The sequence below is a fragment of the Oncorhynchus tshawytscha genome, linkage group LG05 (genome assembly GCF_018296145.1).
Source record: "Oncorhynchus tshawytscha isolate Ot180627B linkage group LG05, Otsh_v2.0, whole genome shotgun sequence".
In the NCBI taxonomy this organism is placed as follows: domain Eukaryota; kingdom Metazoa; phylum Chordata; class Actinopteri; order Salmoniformes; family Salmonidae; genus Oncorhynchus; species Oncorhynchus tshawytscha.
Genome location: NC_056433.1, coordinates 74,087,908 through 74,097,207, shown reverse-complemented (window position 1 = coordinate 74,097,207; position 9,300 = coordinate 74,087,908).

Sequence of the window (9,300 nt, the reverse complement as noted above, 5' to 3'; positions counted from 1 at the left end):
TGCCACAGCATGGAGGGCTGGGAGAGAAGACAACCTACAGGGCAGTGTGTCAGAGAGTCTAGCCTTGAGGAACCTCACTGACGAGGTGCCTAATAACGCTCAATCCCACCCATCTAGACATGCAATACAATTTATAGTCATCTTGATAGTCCCTTTAATATTAAATAATATTACTTAACATACAGACAAATGTCATGCTTTAATTTACAGTTTCACAAGCTGAAGATGTCGATTGAGGAGAGCATGCCCAACCTACCTAAATGGCCAACTGAGACAGAGTGTCTGGAGATCAAGGTTTCAGGGAGGCAGTGGGGCCACGGGGAGAGGCTAAGAAAGCTGGCAGAGCACCATGACCGCCAGCTAGCAGAGATACAGGCCCACAACCACTTCCTGGAGCAACAGAGAGTGGGTAAGTAAGTTGCCGTAGACATAGAGAGTTTACACACCAATAACATACATGTACACACAAATAAATACTGTAGATTGAATCTGATGCTGCTGTTCTCCCATGTAGAACACGGGCTAATATGGAGACAGATTGACACTATACAACACAGAGAAAAAAACAACACACACTATAGATACCGGTATGCAAAGCAAGCAACAGTGTGAGTAATTCAACAGACTTTCACTTTGTGTGTGTTTGTCAGAGATAGTGAGGCAGCTTGGGGCCTGTCAGGGCAGCACGGCCCACCTGGAGACTATGCTGCTGGAGCTAAGGGACCAGATCACCACCCTGCAGCCGGGGTTAGTTGTAGCCACTAGAGAGCAGCAGAAGACACAAGACACTCTCACAACAGGCCTGTGGAACAGGTCGCCCGGTAGTCCCTCCCTATTTCAGTCCATGTACCTCCGTTTGGTGGCTAATGACCATGACCCTGATGAGTTAGATGTCTGTCAGAAAAATAAATATTATTATGTGCTCTTCATAGGGTCAAAGAGGTTAGGTCTGACTCACACAGCCCTACCCTGCCTGAGGACACAAAGGGACTTTGTGTTTCTTTCAACTTTGACCTTATATCCTCTGTGGATGGCCCCCTCTCCTCCCAAATGAGGTACATATGTCTTAGCGTACAGCTCTGATTAAACAGATGAATAGGTTACTTCATGGTAGAGATAGTACCACCTCTATGCAGTAGTATCAGCTATAGTGTGATCATCGATGCCCCTGTTATTAGTGCCAGATTAGTAGCTCTTATGACATAAAAAAACATGTTTTTATTGTCACATACAGGTGTTTTACAGTGTCAGCCGTAGTAGTAAAGCATGCCTCTAGCAAAGTAGAGTTAAGTGCATTGCTCAAGGGCACATCAACAGATTTTTCACCTTATCGGCTTGGGTATTCAAACCAGCAACCTTTCGGTTGCTGGCCCATCGCTCTAACTGCTAGGCTACCTGCCGTCTGACGTTAGCATGCAACACCAGTAATCAGTGCAGTAGGAGCAATGTATTACTATCCTGTTCCCTATCTGTATCTATGACTGTGTTTAACTGTGGCTGTGTGTGTTGGTATGGCAGAGCTCTGAGGCTGGCCTACATGCAGTCCGGTGGATCTGTTCCAGCCGTTCTGGCCCAGGTACATGCCTGCAGGCTGAGGCCCACACTCTGGAGCAGCAGGCCCAACCTTGGGCTGAAACCAGCTGCAGGAGGAAGAGTGAGTGTCAGTCCTGCATGGTCTCTCATTGGGGTATGGAGGGTGTCACATTTGATCCTTTGTTTCCACTTTCAGTGTTTTGTGTCTATTGATCATGTGTACATCTACAAGACCCTGCTAGGCAAAGCCCCGCCTTATCTCAGCTCACTGGTCACCATAGCAGCACCCACTCGTAGCACGCGCTCCAGCAGGTATATCTCACTGGTCACCCCCAAAGCCAATTCCTCCTTTGGTCGTCTTTCCTTCCAGTTCTCTGCTACCCATGGCTGGAACGAATTGCAAAAATCTCTGAAGCTGGAGACTCACATCTCCTTCACTAGCTTTAAGCACCAGCTGTCAGAGCAGCTTACAGGGTACTGCACCTGTACATAGCCCATCTGTAAACAGCCCATCTATCTACCTACCTCATCCCCATACTGGTATTTATTTATTTATTTTGCTCCTTTGCACCTCAGTATCTCTACCTGCACATTCATCTTCTGCCGATCTACCATTCCAGTGTTTAATTGCTATGTCGTAATTACTTCGCCACCATGGCCTATTTATTTCCTTAACTTACCTCATTTGCACTCACTGTATATAGACTTTTTGTTTTCTTTTGTTCTACTGTATTATTGACTGTATGTTTTGTTTATTCCATGTGTAACTCTGTGTTGTTGTATGTGTTGAATTGCTACGCTTTATCTTGGCCAGGTCGTAGTTGCAAATGAGAACTTGTTCTCAACTAGCCTACCTAGTTAAATAAAGGTGAAATAAATAACAAATATTTTAAAAATACAATATAGCAATTAAAACACTGGAATGGTAGATTTGACAGTAGATGAGCAAAGTAGAAATACTGGGGTGCAAAGGAGCTAAATAAATAAATACAGTAGGGGAAGAGGTAGTTGTTTGGGCTATGTACAGGTACAGTGATCTGCTCTGACAGCTGGTGCTTAAAGCTAGTGAGGGAGATAAGTATTTCCAGTTTCAGAGATTTTTGTAGTTCGTTCCGGTCATTGGCAGCAGAGAACTGGAAGGAGAGGCGGCCAAAGGAGGAATTGGCTTTGGGGATGACCAGTGAGATATACCTGCTGGAGCACGTGCTTACGGGTGGGTGCAGCTATGGTGACCAGCGAGCAGAGATAAGGCGGCACTTTACCTAGCAGGGTCTTGTAGATGACCTGGAGCCAGTGGGTTTGGCGACGAGTATGAAGCGATCACAGTGGTGGGTAGTATATGGGGCTTTGGTGACAAAATCTACAAACAATACCCCATAATGACGAAGTGAAAACATGTTTTCAGTAATTTTTGCAAATTCATTGAAAATTAAATACAGAAATACAGTGAGCTTCAAAAATATTGGGACAGTGAATGTTTTCTTTTTGTTTGTAATGATGTAATGACTATGAGGTTAAAGTGCAGACTGTCAGCTTTAATTTCAGGGTATTTTCATCCATATCTGGTAAACCGTTTAGAAATTACAGCAATTTTTGTACATAGTCCCCCTATTTTAGGGGACCAAAAGTATTGAGACAAATTCACTTACATTTGTATTAAAGTAGTCAAAGTGAAGTATTTGGTCCCATATTCATAGCATGCAATGACTACATCAAGCTTGTGCCTAATTGTTTTCCCAATAGAAATGAATGATAAATTGTGTATTGTGTCCTTTTGCAGTCACTTTTATTGTAAATAAGAATACAATTTGTTTCTAAACACTTTTAAGTAATGTTGGGTACTACCATGTTAAGAATCATTTGTTTGGAAATTGCTCCCAAGGATTAACCAGATTTGTGGAGGTCTCAAAAAAAAAATCTGAGGTTTTTGCTGATTTCTTTTGTTTTTCCCATGATGCCAAGCAAAGAGGCACAGAGTTTGGAGGTAGGCCTTGAAATACATCCACAGTTACACCTCCAATTGACTCAAATGATGTCAATTAGCCTATCAGAAGTTTCTAAAACCATGACATAATTTTCTGGAATTTTCCAAGCTGTTTAAAGGCACAGTCAATTTAGTGTACGTAAACTTCTGACCCACTGGAATTGTGGTACAGTGAATTATAAGTGAAATAATCTGTAAACTATTGTTGGAAAAATTACTTGTCATGGACAAAGTAGACAGACTTGCCAAAACTATAGTTTGTTGACAAGAAATTTGTGGAGTGGTTGAAAAACAAGTTTTAATGACTCCAACCTAAGTGTATGTAAACTTCTGACTTAAACTGTATCTAATTTAGCTGTAATCTCTAATACATTTTCACAACACACATTTCCAGTGAGATCAATCCCTTGCTTCTTAGAGGAAGAGGACATAGAGAAGTGTTGGGTGTCATTGTGGACAGGGTGAGGGGAGCACCTCAGGGAGGGAAGCCCCTGCACATTGACTCGGTACCGGTACCCCCTGTATTGCCTTGTTGTTATGTAAATTTATTGTGTTACTTTTGATTGATTTGATTGAAAATATATATATTTTCTTGAAGTCTTGAACTGCATTGTTGGTGAAGGGCTTGTAAGTAAGCATTTCACTGTAAGATCTACACTGGTTGTATTTGGCACATGTGACAAATAACATTTGATTTGAAGCATTTGACTGACAGGATACAGCCAGAGGACTGAAAAGGTGAGCCAAAGACCAGGGAATTATGTGTGTGTGTGTGAGGAGGGGTGTTAAATGTTGTACCTTGTTGTGATGTGGAATTATCAATCTCTATGTGTTTGTCTCTATCAGTCTTCTGGGCAGACAGGGTATATGTCTATCTGTGAGTCAGGTTTGAGAGCCTCAGACTTTGTTTTCCCTACTTGTTGCCTCTCACAGGTGTGTGGGGACTCAGGATTCCACTGCTGCACTTCCACAGCACGTTACTTCATAACATATGGTGACTTCATCTTTGGGGAATCTCTTTGAGCAGTATGGTGATGATGCTGTGGTCAGACTGCAAATCTACAGTGGAGATTAGGCACCACCACTCTTACCCCTGACCCATGTTTAGCCCCCTCTAAGGACTGCTTCCAGGTCAGCCTTCTCCAGCTGGTGTTCCTTTGATTTTATCGATCAATTATTACACTATGTCTGGTAGACCATCTTTGGGCCTCTATCAGTTATGTGTTCCTGTTTTGTGACAGGTGTCTGTGGATGGAGCCTTGGACCTGCCAGGGTTAGGCTATACCCTAGATCTCTGCTCCCTCAGCCCCGCTGGAGCCTTCTGCCATGGGTCCAGCTGGGTGGCCCAGGGTCCCCCAACACCCATCCTCCACCTAGACCCCAGCAGCAGCCTGACTGCACCCCAATGGACAGACGGATTCAAGGTAGCAAGACTCATCTTTCTGGTAGGCTACTAATCACAGTCCTACTAGGGTTAGGCTCTGGTCACATCCTTGAACTGCACTTTGCACATCACATCTGAGGACTGGGTGAGATGGGTACAATACTACTTTTTAATGTTCATATGTTACAGAGAACTTAACTTTTGCTCAATTCAACCCTGTCAGGACATAAGTTACTAAATTCTACTAACCAATTTTACTGAGACGAAGAAAAGACAACTTATATTCTGAAAGCCCCCACAGCACTCAATCTGCTCCTATGAATGAACCTGCAGGGCTACCACCCTTTACTCTACACTGCACCTTAAAGACTGCTGCCCTATGGACATAATCATTGAACACTAGTCACTTTAATGTTTACATACTGTATTCTAGTCTTTGAACACTAAATGTTTACATGCTGTTTTACCCACTTTATACAGTGCATTTGGACAGTATTCAGACCCTTTGACTTTTTCCACATTTTGTTACGTTATAGCCTTATTCTAAAATGTATTAAATAAAAAATAAAAATCCTCATCAATCTACACACAATACCCCATAATGACGAAGCGAAAACAGGTTTTTAGAAATTTTTGAAAATGTATGAATAAAAAAAAACTGAAATACCTTATTCACGCAAGTATTCAGACCATTTGCTATGAGATTGAGTTGAGCTAAGGTGAATCCTGTTTTCATTGATCATGTTTTTACAACTTGGAGTCCACCTGTGATAGATTCAATTGATTGGACATGATTTAGAAAGGCACACACCTGTCTATATAAAGGTCCCACATTTGACAGTGCATATCAGAGCAAAAACCAAGCCATAAGGTCAAAGGAATTGTCTGTAGAGCTCCGAGACAGGATTGTGTCAAGGCACAGATCTGGGGAAGGGTACCAAAACATGTCTGCAGCATTGAAGGTCCCCAAGAACACAGTGGACTCCATATTTCTTAAATGGAAGAAGATTGGAACCACCAAGACTCTTCCAAGAGCTGGCCGCCTGGCCAAACTGAGTAATCGGGGGAGAAGGGTCTTGGTAGGAAAGGTGACCAAGAACCTGATGGTCACTCTGACAGAGCTCCTGAGTTCCTCTGTGGAGGTGTAAGAACCTTCCAGAAGGACAACCATCTCTGCAGCACTCCACCAGGCCTTTATGGTAGAGTGGCCAGACGGAAGGCACTCCCCAGTAAAAGGCATGACAGCCCACTTGGAGTTTGCCAAAAGGCACCAAAACAACTCTCAGACCATGAGAAGGTCTGATGAAACCAAGATTCAACTCTTTGGCCTGAATGCCAAGCATCACATCTGGAGGAAACCAGGCACCATCCCTACAGTGAAGCATGGGGATGGCAGCATCATGCTTTGGGGATGTTTTTCAGCGGCAGAGTTAGGGGGACTAGTCAGGATCAAGGGATGGATGAGCGGAGCAAAGTACAGAGAGATCCTTGATGAAAACCTGCTGTAGAGTGCTCAGGACCACAGACTGGAGCGAAGGTTCACCTTCCAACAGAACAACAACCATAAGCACACGTCCAAGACAACGCAGGAGTGGCTTTGGGACAAGTCTCAATGTCCTTGAGTGGCCCAGTCAGAGCCCGGACTTGAACCCGATCAAACATCTCTGGAGAGACCTGAAAATAGCTGTGCAGCGACACCCCGCAGAGAAGAATGGGAGAAAGTCCCTAAATACAGGTGTGTTATGGCTATGAAAAGCCAACTGACATTTACTCCTGAGGTGCTGACCTGCTGCATCCTCGACAACCACTGTGATTATTATTTGACCCTGCTGGTCATCTATGAACATTTGAACATCTTGGCCATGTTCTGTTATAATTTCCACCTGGCACAGCCAGAAGAGGACTGGCCACCCCTCATAGCCTGGTTCCTCTCTAGGTTTCTTCCTAGGTTTTGGCCTTTCTAGGGAGTTTTTCCTAGCCACCGTGCTTCTACAACTGCATTGCTTGCTGTTTGGGGTTTTAGGCTGGGTTTCTGTACAGCGCTTTGAGATATCAGCTGATGTAAGAACGGCTTTATAAATACATTTGATGTGTGTCAAGCTTGTAGCGTCAGACCCAAGAAGACTCAATCACTGCCAAAGGTCCTTCAACAAAGTAGTGAGTAAAGGGTCTGAATAGTTATGTAAATGTGATATAATTTAATTTATTTTTTAATAAATTTGTAAAAAAAGTCAAAAACAGTTATCGCTTTGTGATTGTGGTATTGTGTGTAGATTCATGAGAAAATGCACACTACATACAAAAGTATGTGGACACCTGGTTGTCGAACATCTCATTCCAAAATCATTGGCATTAATATGGAGTTCGTCCCCCCCTTTGCAGCTATAACAGCCTCCACTCTTCTGGGAAGGCTTTCCACTATATGTTGGAACATTGATGCGGGGACATGCTTCCATTCAGCCACAAGAAGCTTTATTGAGGTCAGGCGATTAGGCCTGTCTTGCAGTCAGCGTTCCAATTCATCTCAAAAGGTGTTCGATGGGTTTGAGGTCAGGGCTCTGTGCAGGCCAGTCAAAATTCTTCTACACACCGACCTCGACAAACCATTTCTGTATTGACCTCGCTTTGTGCACGGGGGCATTCTCATGCTGAAACAGGAAAGGGCCTTCCCCACATTGTTGCCACAAAGTTGGAAGCACAGAATTGTCTAGAACAGAGGTACTCACCTCTTACCCTGCGAGGTCCGGAGATTGCTGGTTTTCTGCTCCACCTGAATTAATTGCACACACCTGGTGTCCCAGGTCTAAAGCAATCCCTGTTTAGGGGAAAATAATGAAAAAATGCCTCCTCCACCAAACCTTACAGTTGGCACTATGCTTTCGGGCAGATAGCGTTCTTCTGGCATCCGTCAAACCCAGATTAGTCAGTCAGACTGCCAGATGGTGAAGTGTGATTCATAACTCCAGAGAACATGTTTCCACTGCTCCAGAGTCCAATGGCGGCGAGCTTAACACCACTCCAACTGACTCTTGGCATTGCACATGGTGATTTTAGGCTTGTGTGCAGCTTCTTGGCCATGGAAACCTATTTCACAAAGCTCCCGACGAACAGTCCTTGTGCTGATGTTACTTCCATAGGCAGTTTGGAACTTGGTAGTGTTGCAACTGAGGACAGACGATTTTTCAGCACTCAGCAGTCCCATTCTGTGAGCTTGTGCGGCCTATCACTTTGCGGCTGGGCCATTGCTCCTCAACGTTTCCACTTAATAACTGCACTTAGTTGACCGGGGCAGCTCTAACAAGGCAGAAATTTGACGAACTGACTTGTTGGAAAGGTGGCATCCTATGACAGTGCCATGTTGAAAGTCACTGAGCTCTTCAGTTAGGCCATTCTGACAATGTTTGTCTATGGAGATTGCATGGCGGTGTGCTCGCTTTTATAGACCTGTCAGCAACAGGTGTGGCTAAAATAGCCGAATCCACCAAATTGAAGGTGTGTCCACATACTTTTGTATATAGTGTTTTCAAGTCATGGCTCATCCCAGAACTACTGCTGTACAACATTTTTCCATTCATGTCTTTACACCATTATATGTGCATTCGAAAAGTATTCAGATCCCCTTTCCCCCCCAAGATCCCCTTTCCCCCCAAAAAATTACAACCATATTGTAAAATTTATTTTTACCTCAATCTACACACAATACCCCATAATATCAAATCAAAAGTAAAAAAAAAAAATTACATTTACATAAGAATTCAGACTTTTTACTCAGTACTTCGTTTAAGCACCTTTGGCAGCAATCACAGCCTTGAGTCTTGGGTATGACGCTACAAGCTTGGCACACCTGTATTTGGGGAGTTTTTTCATTATTTTCTGCAGATCCTCTCAAGCTCTAAGGTTGTATGGGGAGCGTCGTTGCACAGCTATTTTCGGGTCTCTCCAGAGATGTTCGATCGGGTTCAAGTCCGGGCTGTGGCTGAATGTCTTTGAGTGGCCCAGAGACTTCTCCCCAAGCCACTCCTGCATTGTCCTGTTGGAAGGTGAACCTTCACCCAAGTCGGAGGTCCTGAGTGCTCTGGAGCAGGTTATCAAGGAGCTCTCTTTACTTTATTCCAGTCATCTTGACTAGTCTCCCAGTCCCTGCTGCTGAAAAAAAAACATCCCTACAACACGATGCTGCCACCACAATTCGCCGTAGGGATTGGGCCTGGTTTCCTCCAGATGTGACGCTTGGCGTTAAGTCTTGGTTTCATCAGACCTGATCTTATTTCTCATGGCCAGAGTCTTTAGGTGCCTTTTACTGAGTTGCTTCTGTCTGGCCACTCGACCGTGGAGTGCTGCAGAGTTTGTCCTTCTGGAAGATGCCACAGAGGCACTCTGTTAGCGTGACCATCAGGTT